We start from the raw sequence: 13,402 nt of genomic DNA on the forward strand, positions 1-13,402 counted from the left end.
CACCTTGACCAAGTGATCAAAATTAATATCTCCAGTGTGGCAGATGGATAATGTGTGCCTCTGGTTTGACATCCTGAGAAAGACCCAGCAACACTTGTGTGGGATTCTAAGCTGAGAATGCATCACCTGAATCTAATCATGAGGAAACACCAAAGAAACCCCAAATAAGAAACACTATTAAAAAAAAAAAAAAAAAAAAGAGGGAGGTGGGGACTAGAGGGAGGTGGGGACTATATTCTCTCTCTCTCTCTCTTTTTTTTTTGAGATGGAGTCTCACTCTGTCACCCAGACTGAAGTGCAATGGTACCATCTCGGCTAACTGCAACCTCCACCTCCTGAGTTCAATCAATTCTCCTAACTCGGCCTCCTGAGTACCTGGGATTGCAGGCACCCACCACTACACCCAGCTAATTTTTGTATGTTTAGTAGACACAAGGTTTCACCATGTTGACCACGCTGGTCTCGAACTCGTGACCTTAGGAGATCCACCCACCTTGGCTTCCCAAAGTGCTGAGATAACAGGCGTGAGCCACCACGCCTGGCCTCTTCGTACCATTCTTATTCTTGCAACTTTTATTTTTGTTTTGTTTTGTTTTTTAAGACAGGGTCTCACTCTGTCAGCCAGCTGGAGTGCAGCTGTGTCATTAGAGCTCACTGCAGCCTCGACCTCCCCAGGCTCACGTGATCCTCGTGCTGAAGCCTCCCAAGTAGCTGGGACTACTGCCAGGCTGGAGTGAGTAGTGCCACCATGCCTGGCTAATTTTTGTATTTTTAGTAGAGACAGGGTTTCACCATGTTGTTCAGGCTGGTCCTCAGCAATGTTCTGAATGAAAACTTATGACATAGGAGTGTTAGGTGTATTTTTTTTTTTTTTTTGAGACAGGGTGTCATTCTGTTGCGTAAATGCCATCATGGCTCACTGCAGCCTTGACCTCCCCAGGCTCACGTGATCCTCGTGCTGAAGCCTCCCAAGTAGCTGGGACTACTGCCACCAGGCTGGAGTGAGTAGTGCCACTATGCCTGGCTAATTTTTGTATTTTTGTTTTGTTTTGTTTTGTAGACACAGGATTTCCCCATGTTGCCCAGGCTGGTCTTGAATTCCTGGGCTTCTCAAAGTGCTGGGATTGTAGGTGTGACCACCACATTTGTCTTAGGTGGATTAAATAAGATTATTTAAATAATACTTTTGTATGAATGAATAGGAGCCAAACAGATGTCCTATCAGTTCTGCCTCCCCTTCAAAGCTTTGGGGAGTGATGAATCTGTCCTCACAGAACAAAGCCTCTATTTTGCCTGTTTGTAATTACATTAAACTTACAGATGGAAAATGTCCAGGCCACAAGGCATAGTCTATTTACATCTATGAAACACCTTAAAGGCAGTCACTGGGAAGTTTTTCATAACTCAAGACAGATTTTTAAAATACAAATAGTTTCCAATCTTTTGACTACTGGACATTGGCAGAGAAACCCCTCATTTCCCAAAGGAGAGAGATTTTTCACTGGAAATGAAAATGTGATAGAAAGACCTCTGTTCTGGGAACGTAAAAGAAGTTAAAAAAAATCAGGTCAGGCACGGTGGCTCACGCCTGCAATCCCAGCACTTTGGGAGGCTGAGGCAAGTGGATCACTTGATGTCAGGAGTTCAAGACGAGCCTGGTCAACAAGGTGAAATCCTGTCTCTACTAAAAATACAAAAGTTAGCCAAGTGTGGTGGTGGGCACCTGTAGTCCCAGTTACTTGGGAGGCTAAGGTAGGAAAATCGCTTGAACCCGGGAGGTGGAGGTTACAGTGAGCCGAGATCGTGCCACTGCACTCCAGCCTGGGCAACAGACCGAGACTCCATCTCAAAAACAAAACAAAACAAAACAAAAATCAGGAGTTGTCAGGAGGTAGAAACCAGAGACCAGACTAAACAACATTGAGATGAGATCTCGGGCATGTTCTTAGTACATCATGCTGACCCCACTTTAAGGAGGAAATAAAGAGAAATCATGAGAAAAAAATGTCAGCCAAACAAAAGTAGGAGGTAGTACATGATTTTCATGAAAACAGTGTCTATTTTTCGCTAATGACTTAATCCCTTCTCCTAGCCCAGTGCCTAGCATATAGTAGGTACCCAGTAAATATTTGTAAACGAATAGACTGTCAGCTTTTGCTGCAATAACAAACCTCTCAAACCAACCCCAGATACTTATATCGATAAATCCTTATCTCTTGCTAATGGTTGTGTAGGTTGGCTGTGGGTCTACATGGCTCAGCTAGCTTGGCTTTTTTCTTTTCTTTTCTTCTTCTTTCCTTTTTTTTTTTTTTTTTTTTTTTTTCATTTGAGACAGGATCTCACTCTATGGCCCAGGCTGGAGTGCAGTGGTGCAATCTCAGTTCACTGCAGCCTCAACCTACCAGGTGATCCTCACACCTTAGCCTCCTGAGTAGCTGGGACTACAGGCGCACACCACTACACCTAGCTAATTTTTTGTATTTTTGTAGAGACAAGATTTCCCCATGTTGCCCAGGCTGGTCTCAAACTTCTGAGCTCAAGCAATTCACTTACCTTGTCCTCCCAAAGTGCTGGGATTACAGGCATGAGCCACTGCGCCTGGCCAGCCTGGCTTCTTAGGTTCAGGTTCAAGTCTGCTGCATGTATCTCTCATTTCAGGACCCGTGCCAAAAAGGAAGTAGTTACCTGTGGCATGCTTGTCTTTTAGTGGATAGCAGGAATATAAGATGTCTCTTAAAGCCTCTGCTCAGAACTGATATGCTATCACTTTGGCCCATTGGTCGAAATAGGAAACCTGGCCAAGCCCCAAATCCCTGGAACAGGGAAATATACTCCACCAACTCTACTGGGTGGGATGTACTACACAGTTGCATAACAGAGGGTGCAGATGGGTAATTCTCTAGGGAGAAGGAAGAGATGAGAATAATAATCCAATATTCTAGACACTCTTGTCCATAAACCAGAGGAGAGCTGAGGTGGCTGTGAAGTCCTGTTTATGTTATTCTGATTACAATTATTCATGCATTTGTGGCTTACTTATTTAATATCTATCTCTTGTACTGGATACGAGCTCCTTGAGGGCTGGGATGGTGTCAGGTTTGGCTCATCATTGAATCTCCCGCATCTAAGACAGTGCATAATATGTTGTAGGCACTCAATAAATGTTGAAATCATGGATGAATAAATGGATCACTGTTTCTGTTAAAGTATTACATGACCCATCTCTCTTTTGAGAATCTCAGAGTGTTTCACAGTTTTGTCAAAAATGTCCTGCAATCAGGAGAATCACTTGAACCTGGGAGGTGGAGGTCGCAGTGAGCTGAGATCGTGCCACTGCACTCCAGCCTGGGCGACAGATAGCTACTCTGTCTCAAATCATGCCTGTAATCCCAGCACCTTGGAAGGCCAAGGTCAGTGGATCACCTGAGGTCAGGAGTTTGAGACCAGCCTGACCAACATGGTGAAACCCCGTCTCTACTAAAAATACAAAATTAGCTGGGTGTGGTGGCACATGGCTGTAACCTCAGCTACTCAGGAGGCTGAGGCAGGAGAATTGCTTGAACCCAGGAGGCAGAGGTTGCAGTGAGCCAAGATCGTGCCATTGCACTCCAGCCTGGGAAACAAGAGCAAAACTCTGTCAAAAAAAAAAAGAAAAAAAAAAAAAAAGGAACAAAAAGGAAAAGGAAATGTCCTGCAATCACTTTGAAGAACAGAGGTCAGGTTAGGATTTGGAACAAAATATTCCAAAAGAACAAAAGCTTGTTTAAGAGATTCTGAGAGAGGAACCTACATGCTAGAATTTAGGTGTGACTCTACAATCATAGACTGTATCTGGAAAGCCTTGATAAGAAAGGTCTCCCTGAAGACACTTGATTTCTGGCATCATCAAATAAAGTTGAATAGAAATACATCATCCAGTATTGCACAAAAACTCCAGGACACAAACCAAGTAGGCAAAGGAGAAAAACTGATTACATGAGCTTTCGGAGAAAAAAGAAATTATTACTGCCCACTTACTTAGTCACATTGAATAAATCTTGAGTTGTTAAATAAAATGGGCCTTATTCTCAGTTAAACACCCTGGGGCTCCCAGAGCAGTCAGAAAGAGATATTCTATGAAGAATCTAATCAATCAGATACTGTGGGAGGAATCAAATGCCCACCTAACAAAGAAGCAACATATGTCCTGCACTTCCCACATCTTTCCACAGAAGTATCCCATAACACAAATGTATGAATGCGGTAAGCACAGAATTTTGTTGAACTGACAAGGCATTATTTCAAAAATCCATGTAAAGTTTGTTTCCTGCTCCACAACATATCCAAATGCATTTTAATATAAAAATACCATTTACAATCACTCATTGTCGGCCGGGCACAGTGGCTTATGCCTGTAACCCCAGCACTTTGGGAGGCCAAGCCAGGTGGATCACTTAAGGTCAGGAGTTCAAGGCCAGCCTAACCAACATGGTGAAACCGCATCTCTACTAAAAATACAAAAATAAGCTGGGCGTGGTGGCATGCACCTGTAATCCCAGCTACTCAGGAGGCTGAGGTGGGAGAATTGCTTAAACCCAGGAGGCGAAGGTTGCGGTGAGCCGAGATCACACCACTGCACTCCAGCCTGGAGGGACAGAGTGAGACTCTATCTCAAAAATAATAATAATAATAAAATTACTCATTGTCTAGTAAAATGGACACTCTGGGAAGATGCACCTTGTTGCTTTACATACGACCCCCTTTCCCAGTCTATTCTCTTTCCCAGGCTTACTTATCTCTGTTTGAGAAACAGACCTTTTTATCATTGCACTGAAGCTGTTAACCATATTATGTTTTAATCAGCCTGGCTAGATTTTGCCAGCTTATACAGAAAATATTTCCAAAGGGGATGGCAGAAGAGAATTGAGGGGCTCTTTGGCAAATGAAAACCAAAATGGAATCAGTGAGAATGAGATTGCCCCAAGGGGATTTTAGTATTTCTCAAGTAACTCTTTCGCTATTCTGCCCCTGTGGCCTAACTTGGGGGATCACTGTAAAACCTTATGCTTCTGGAATCCCACCCCTACAGAAATCTCCCAGCCTGTTTGCTCAAAAGAAATATGTCTGGCCAGTGGAGTATAGGTCATCCAATAGGATTAGAGAAGAAGCTCCTTTTTCTGACTACAAGAGTAAATTTTATTCATTGTGTAACAAATTGAAAAGTATAAAAAGGCAGGAAAAAAAAATAAGCTGATGACCCAAATCCACTTTTGACATATTTTCTTCCAGCCTTTTTTCTGCTTTTCTTTTCTTTTTTCTTTTTTTTCTTTTTTTAGCATAATAGCAATTGTACTACATATGTACTTTTCTTTTTTTGGCGGGGACAGGTTCTCACTCTGTCACCCAGGTTGGAGGGCAGTGGCGTAATCAGGGCTCACTACAGCCTCCACCTCCTGGGTCAAGTAATCCTCCTACCTCAGTCTCCCGAGTAGCTGGGATCTCAGGCACTTGCCACCACACCCAGCTTATTTTTGTATTTTTAGTGGAGGCTGGGTTTTGCCATTTTGCCAGGCTGGTCTCGAACTCCTGACCTCAAGCAATCCTCCCACCTCAGCCTCCAAAAGTGCTGGAATTACAGGCAGGAGCCATGGTGCCTGACTGACACAAATAAATTTTTATCTTGATATTGCCACTTTTAATATTATAGCATTTTCCATATCCTTAAATACTTCTCTAATTATTCTGTTTAAAGACTGTTCGGTGTCCTGATATCTAGCTATAACATAATGTACTTGGCTATTCTCTTAATGCTAGAGGTTTAAATTGTTTTCAGTTTTCTACTAAATAAATAACACTGGCCAGGTGTGGTGGCTCATGCCTATAATCCCAGAGTTTTGGGATGTCGAGGTGGGTGGATCACCTGAGGTCAAGAGTTCGAAACAAGCCTGGACAACATGATGAAAGCCCGTCTCTACTGAAAACACAAAAATTAGCTGGGCATGGTGGCATAAAACTGTAATCCCAGCTACTCAGGAGGCTGAGGGAGGAGACTTGCTTGAACCCAGGATGTGGAGGTTGCAGTGAGCCAAGATCATGCCACTGCACTCCAGCCTGGGTGACATAGTGAGACTCTGTCTCAAAAAAAAAAAAAAAAAGGGCTGGGCGTGGTGGCTCACGCCTGTAATCCCAGCATTTTGGGAAACTAACTAAGGCGGGCAGATCATGAGGTCAGGAGTTTGAGACCAGCCTGACAAACATGGTGGAACCCCATCTCTACTAAAAATACAAAGATTAGCCTGGTGTGGTGGCATGTACCTGTAATCCCAGTTACCGAAGAGGCTGAGGCAGGAAAATTGCTTGAACCTGGGAGGCAAAGGTTGCAGTGAACGAAGATTGTGCCACTGCACTCAAGCCTGAGCAACAGAGCAAGATTCCATCTCAAAAAACAAATTAAAGTAAAATAAATAACACCTGGGCCTGGCACGGTGGCTCACACCTATAATCCTATCACTTTGGGAGACTAAGGGGGGTGGATCACTTGAGGTCAGGAGTTCAAGATCAGCCTGGCCAACATAGTGAAACTTCGTCTCTACTAAAAGTACAAAAATTAGCTGGGCGTGGTGGTGCATGCCTGTAATCCCAGCTACTCGAGAGGCTAAGGACCAGGGAGGCAGAGGCTGCACTGAGCCGTGATCATGCCCCTGCACTCCAGCCTGAGTGATAGAGCAAGACTTAGTCTCAAAAAATAAATAGCACCTGGATGAACATTTTTGTGTACAAAATTTTGTCTGCACTATGGAGTGCACACTTACATAAGTGTCTAAGAGTGAGGACTCAAAAGATATACACTTTTTTTTTAGAGACAGGATCTTGCTCTGTCACCCAGGCTGGAGTGCAGTAACGTGATCTTGGCTCACTGCAACCTTCACCTCCCAGGCTCAAGTGATCCTCCTGCCTCAGCCTCCAGAGTAGCTGGGACTATAGACTCGCACCACCACACCTGGCTAATTTTAAAATTTTTTTGTAGATACTGTAGAGACAAGGTCTCACTATGTTGCCCAGTCCAATCTCAAACTCCTGGGCTCAAGCAATCGACTGGCCTTGGCCTCCTAAAGTGTTGGATTACAGGTGTGAGCCACCGTGCCCAGCTGATTTGCACATTTTTAAGGTTCTCGACACATACTCTCTATTAGTCAGGGTTTTTAGTCACAAGCAACAGGAGCTGACTCTGGGAGACTGAGCAGAGAAATAATTTATTAAAGGATACTGAGTTTTTCACAGAATTGTTGGAGGACTGCATAATCAAGGCTAAACTGCCAGAAATGCCCCAAACCAGGCCACAGCGTAAGCTGATGGAAAAGATACCATAGCCTGTAATCCCAGCACTTTGGGAGGCTGAGGCAGGTGGATCACCTGAGATCAGGAGTTCAAGACCAGCATAGTGAAACCCCGTCTCTACTAAACATACAAAAATTAGCCAGGCATGGTGGCAGGTGCCTGTAATCCCAGCTACTCAGGAGGCTGAGGCAGGGGAATCGCTTGAACCTGGGAGGTGGAGGTTGTAGTGAGCCGAGATCACACCACTGCACTCCAGCCTGGGCGACAGAGCTAGCTAGACTCTATCTCAGAATAAAAAAAAAAGAAAAGAAAGAAAGAAAGGTATCACAGTCCATTTAAATGGCACTCCCCAGACTTATACGTATGTGGTAGCCCTGAACCCCACTATAAAAAAATCCACCGGCACTGCCACCAGCACCCAAAATAGATCATCACCTCTGTCAGCACCAAAGGAAGCTCTATGCAGAGCCTGGTTTAATCATCATCCTCACTGCCTAATGTAAGTTTCCTGAAAGCAAAGCCGAGATCACATGCTTGCAGGCTAGCTGAAAAGGACACTAAGAATTCAATAAGAGCCTTATAAACTTGGAATTTCCACAAATATAGGAAGTAAGTTTGCCAGATAAAATACAGGATGTCTGGCTAACTCTGAATTTCAGATAAACAGTAATAATTTTTAATATAAGTGCATCCCAAACATTTATGGGACATATATTAAAAAATTATTTCTTGTTTATCTGAAATTCAGACTTAACCAGACATTTCTATTCCTATTTGCTAAATCTGGCAACCCTCATTGAAATGCTGTTCAAAAGATTATGGTCAGCTGTGCGGGATATTTCAAACATCCACTACGCTATCATACTGCTTTAGCAAAACAAAGAACCACAAATGAACAGAAGTTTCTAATTCACTGATAGTCTTTACAAAAATGTTTGCTGGCCAGGTGCGGTGGCTCACGTCTGTAATCCCAGCATTTTGAGAGGCTGAGATGGGCAGATTACTTGAGGCCAGGAGTTTGAGACCAGCCTGGGCAACATGATGAAACCCCATCTCTACTGAAAATACAAAAATTCGCTGGGTGTGGTGGTGGGCGCCTGTAGTCTCAGCTACTCAGGAGACTGAGGTAGAAGGATTGCTTGAGCCCAGGAGGTCGAGGCTGCAGCGAGCCCTGATTATGCCACTGCCCTCCAACCTGGGTGACAGAGTGAGAACCTGTCCCCGCCAAAAAAAAAATTATATATGTGGTACAATCGCTATTATGCTAACAAAAAAAAAAAGAAAAGAAAAGGCAAAAAAAGTCTAGAAAAAAATATGTCAAAAGGGAGACAGGAGAATCGCTTGCACCTGGGAGGCAAAGGCTGCCTGTCAGTCAAGATTGCACCATTGCTCTCCAGCCTTGGTGACAGAGTGAGGCTCTGTCTCTAAAAGAAAAAATGTTTGCTAATTTGGTAGGCAAAAACTCATATGTAATTTTTGTTTTCATTACATTTCTTTGATTTTTAGTGAGGCTGAACAATTTTTCAAATCTTCATTATTATCTCCCTCTTGGTGAAGAGATCTTTTATGTGCTGTACATTGGTCTATTGGAGTCTTTCTGTTTTAATTGTCAAAGACAGCATTAGCTCCCTTACAATAAATATATTATCCCTTTACCTAGTTTGTCTATTTTTAAATTCATGATCATTTTATTATAGAAGTTTTATTTTACCTTAAAATATATGTATATATATATACATACGTGTGTGTGTGTGTGTTTTCCTTTTTGAAACAGTCTAGCTCTGTCGCCCAGGATGGAGTGCAGTGGCACGACCTCAGCTCACTGCAACCTCCGCCTCCTAGGCTCAAGCAATTCTCCTGCCTCACCCTCCCAAGCAGCTGAGATTATGGGCATGTGCCACCATGCCTGGCTAATTTTTGTATGTTTAGTAGAAATGGGGTTTCACCATGTTGGCCAGGCTGGCCTTGAACTCCTGACCTCAGGTGATCTGTCCACCTGAGCCTCCCGAAGTGCTGGGATTACAGGAATGAACCACCATGCCCAGCCTATTAAAAAAAAAATGTTTTGACAGTGGCTCAAGACTGTGATCCCAGCACTTAGAGAGGTCAAGGAAGGTGGATCACAAGGCCAAGAAATCGAGACCATCCTGACCAACACAGTGAAACCCCACCTATACTAACAATACAAAAATTAGCTGGGTGTGGTGGTACATGCCTGTAATCCCATCTACTCCGGAAGCTGAGGCAGGAGAATTGCTTGAACCTAGGAGGCAGAGGTTGCAGTGAGCTGAGATCGTGCCACTGCACTCCAGCCTGGCAACAGAGTGGGACTCCTTCTCAAAAAAAAAAAAAAGTGTTTTGAATAGAGATGGGGCATCTCACTATGTTGCCGAGGCTGGTCTCAAACTCCTGGTCTCAATCAACTCTCCCCATTCAGCCTCCCAAAGTGTTGGGATTACAGGCATGAGCCACCAACCAACCCCTCCAGCTACCTAGAGATTTTGTATGATCGAATTTCTTGCTTCCCACCCCCATGTTTAGAGCAATTTTCCCCATCTAGAGATTAGATAAATGTTTATTTCATTTAGTTTTCTACATATTATTTGATATTTTTATTTTACTTTTTAATGTACATGGAGGTTGGGTAATGTTTCAATAGACCTTTTCCTAATAGTTAGCTAGCCAATTATCCTAGTAGGGTTTGTTGAACAAACCAAGGAGTAACTTTTTCTTTCTTTTTTTTTTTAATTTTTTGAGATGAAGTCTCATTCTATTGCCCAAGCTGGAGTGCAGTGGCACAATCTCAGCTCACTGCAACCTCCACCTCCTGGGTTCCAGTGATTCTCCTGCCTCAGCCTCCCGAGTAGCTGGAACTACGCCATGTTTCACCATGCCCAGCTAATTTTTGTATTTTTAGTAGAGACAGGGTTTCACTATGTTGGCCAGGCTGGTCTTGAACTCCTGACATAGTGATCTGCCCGCCTTGGCCTCCCAAAATGCTGGGATTACAGCCATGAGCCACCGTGCCTGGCCAAGTAGTATCTTTTTCAAAACACTTGCCAATGTGGTGAGTTTCTCTCTTCCATTACCTAATAGCACTGAGCCCTTACAATTCCTTCTTTCAGCATATTTCTGTGACTCTACCAATAGTACCAGAAGTCTCATTTGGACTCCATGCAATTTACTCACTTTATACATTGAGATTCATAAGCAAAGACATTCAAAAGCTCCCTCTTAACCAGGCACAGTGGCACATGCCTGTATTCTCAGCTTCTTAAGAGGCTGAGGTGCTTGAGTCCAGGAGTTTGAGGCTACAATAAGCTATGAGCTATGATCGTGTCACCACACTCCAGCCTGGAAAACAGAATGAGATCTCATCTCTTAAAACACACACACGCACACACACACACACACACACACACACACACACACACACAATCTCTATTTACTCCTAAGAACTATACCTGACATTCACGTGACTCAAATGATAATGGGGTTACATCTTTGGGAGCAAGACGACCTACATCTACGTAGATGTAGACAACTAGATCAAAAAATACAATTTGTCCCACAATTTTGATTTATTCCTAAAATACACCCTTTATTATAATAAAATATTGTTGTTGTTGATAATCTTTTTTGAGATAGGATCTCACTCTCTCACCCAGGCTGGAGTGCAGTGGCATGATCACAGTTCTCAGCAGCCTTGAATTCCTGTGCTCAAGTGATCTTCCCACCTCAGCCTCCCAAATAGCTGGGACGACAGGTGCATGCCACCATGCCTGGCTAATTTTTTAGTGTTTTGTAGAGACAGGGCCTCACTATGTTGCCTAGGCTGGTCTCAAACTCCTGGGCTCAAGTGAACCTCCCACCTTGGCCTCTCAAAGTGCTAGGATTACAGGCATGAGCCACTGTACCTGGCCTATATATTATTTATGGATAAATGCATATGTAGGACAAGTATACAACCTTGCTTGGGGAGTACCTAAACTTTAGGTAGGGATAATTTTTTTTTGAGACGAAGTTTTGCTCTTGTTGACCAGGCTGGCTCGATGTCAGCTCACTGCAGCCTCTGTCTCCCAGGCTCAAGAGATTCTCCTGCCTCAGCCTCCCAAGTAGCTAGGATTGCAGGTGCCCACCACCATGCCTGGCTAATTTTTTTTTTTCTGTATTTTTAGTAGACACAGGGTTTCACCATGCTTACAGGTGTAAGCCACCAATCCCAGCCCAGCCTGGTAGTGATAACTTCACTTTTTCTTTTTTTTTTTTTCCAGACAGAGTCTCACTCTGTCCCTCAGGCTGAAGTGCAGTGGTGTGATCTCGGCTCACTGCAACCTCCGCCTCCGTGGTTCAAGCAATTCTCCTGCCTCAGCCTCCTGAGCAGCTGAGATCATAGGCACGCATCACCACACCAGACTAATTTTTGTATTTTTAGTAGAGATGTGATTTCACCATGTTGGTCAGGCTGGTCTCAAACTCCTGACCTCATGATCTGTCCGCCTCGGCCTCCCAAAGTGCTGGGATTACAGACGTGAGCCACCACGCCTAGCTTAGTAGTGATAACTTCTAAGGGAGTGGAGAATAGGATTGAGAAAATGTGCCAAGTGGACTTCAAATGTATTATATTTCTTGAAAAACTCTGAAGCCCATATGACAAAATATAAAGATTTGTCAAATCTAAGCAGTGATGAAATCGTTTATTCTCTGCAGTTTTCTGTGTGTTTGAAACATTTCAAAAGTTCAAAACATTAAAAAAATCAACACAACTAGATGATTGATAGAACGTGGGTGTGAAGTCAAGAAAGGAGTCAAAGATGACTCAGGTTTTATGTCTGGTGCTGACGTTAGTGACAGAAAAAGAGAAGCTACGGAAAATGGCTTTGTGGAAGATGATGAGTTATATTTCAGACAAGTGAAGCTGAAGGAAACAGCAGAACATCCCTCTGGAAATGTCCATGAGGCTGTGTGAAGCTGCGGGGCGGGAGACAAAACAGGCCTGCAAAGAGGGAGTGGCAAAGCAGGACATTAGCCCTGAGCCCCACCCTTTCACCTCTTCACAGGGGCCAGCCCCTTTAGCATTAAAGAGTATTTCATTAATCGATCCAAGAATGGCCGGATGCAGTGGCTCATGCCCATAATCTCAGCAATTTGGGAGGCCGACGCGGGCAGATCACTTGAGGTCAGGAGTGAACGCCCATCTCTACTAGAAATACAAAAAACCAAAAAATTAGCTGGGGATGATGGTGCACACCTGTAATCGGGAGGTAGAATCGCTTGAACCCAGGAGGCCAGGTAAGACTCCATCTCAAAAGATTTCCAGGGAGGAGGAACAATTAAATCAGGTAGTGAGAACCAAGGAAAGATTACTGAGTATGGCGATGACTTTCACATGAGAAGATTTTTGTTGTTTGGAGACAAGATCTCACTCTGTCACCAAGGCCAAAGTGCATGCCTCCCTTATAGCTCACTGCAGCCTGAACCTCTTGGGCTCAAAGGATCCTCCCACCCCAACCTCCTGAATAGCTGGGACAACAAGTGCACACTGCCACGCCCAGCTAATTTTTTCCATTTTTATAATTTTTTAAAAATCGTTTTTGAAAGACAAATGGTTTTGCTATGTTGCCAGGACTGGTCTCTAATTCCTGGGCTCAAGAAATCCTACAACCTCAGCCTTCCAAAGTGCTTGGATTACAGGCATGACCTAATGCATCTGGCCTCAGATGAGAAGATTTTTGTCAAGCAGTTATGAGAGGCCAAGTGGCAGGCGGCGAAGGAGCAAGTGAGTAGCAAAAGGAGGGGAAGCAGTGGTAGGCTTTTCATTTTACAAGACGGACAATGAAAGGGAAGGGAGCTACTATACAGTATGTATGAATAAATACACAGGTAATAAGAGTATAAAAACTAGCAATAAGAAGTAGAGACACCGACTTCATATGTGTATGTACATGCATATATGTGTATACACAAACATATATGCATACACATTTGTACACATGCATGTTTATTTAGGAATATGTACATGAAATGTATATTTAGGCCGGGTGCTGTGGCTCACACCTGTATTCCCAACACCTTAGGAGGTTGA

Source organism: Sapajus apella, unplaced genomic scaffold (assembly GCF_009761245.1).
Source record: "Sapajus apella isolate SASKATOON/1434 unplaced genomic scaffold, GSC_monkey_1.0 scaffold102, whole genome shotgun sequence".
Classification (NCBI taxonomy): Eukaryota; Metazoa; Chordata; class Mammalia; order Primates; family Cebidae; genus Sapajus; species Sapajus apella.